Source organism: Microtus ochrogaster, linkage group LG4, assembly GCF_000317375.1.
Source record: "Microtus ochrogaster isolate Prairie Vole_2 linkage group LG4, MicOch1.0, whole genome shotgun sequence".
In the NCBI taxonomy this organism is placed as follows: Eukaryota; Metazoa; Chordata; class Mammalia; order Rodentia; family Cricetidae; genus Microtus; species Microtus ochrogaster.
In genome coordinates this window covers 29,820,036-29,820,322 of record NC_022030.1, presented here as the reverse complement: position 1 = coordinate 29,820,322, position 287 = coordinate 29,820,036, and positions in this window count along the sequence as shown.

Genomic DNA, 287 nt, shown 5'->3' with positions numbered 1-287 from the left:
TGGGTATAGTTCTGTCCAAACTTCTTCCTGCTGTTTATTGGGCAAAGCAAAATTTTGATGGGTTTTTAAGGCAACCTTTCAGAAGGTCTTGGTTTATCAAACCACATTAGTCTGGAAGGATTCCACAGGTTCTCATCCTTTGTGGAAACAAAAGAAGAACCTCTTTTCCAAAGCAGAATATCCTTAGACTCAAATTTTGAAGTAAAGAAACCTTTATGTTGGTTTTACTTAGCAGTACATACAATGAAATGTTCTCTGTTTTGTGGATGTTTTTAATTTCACATATT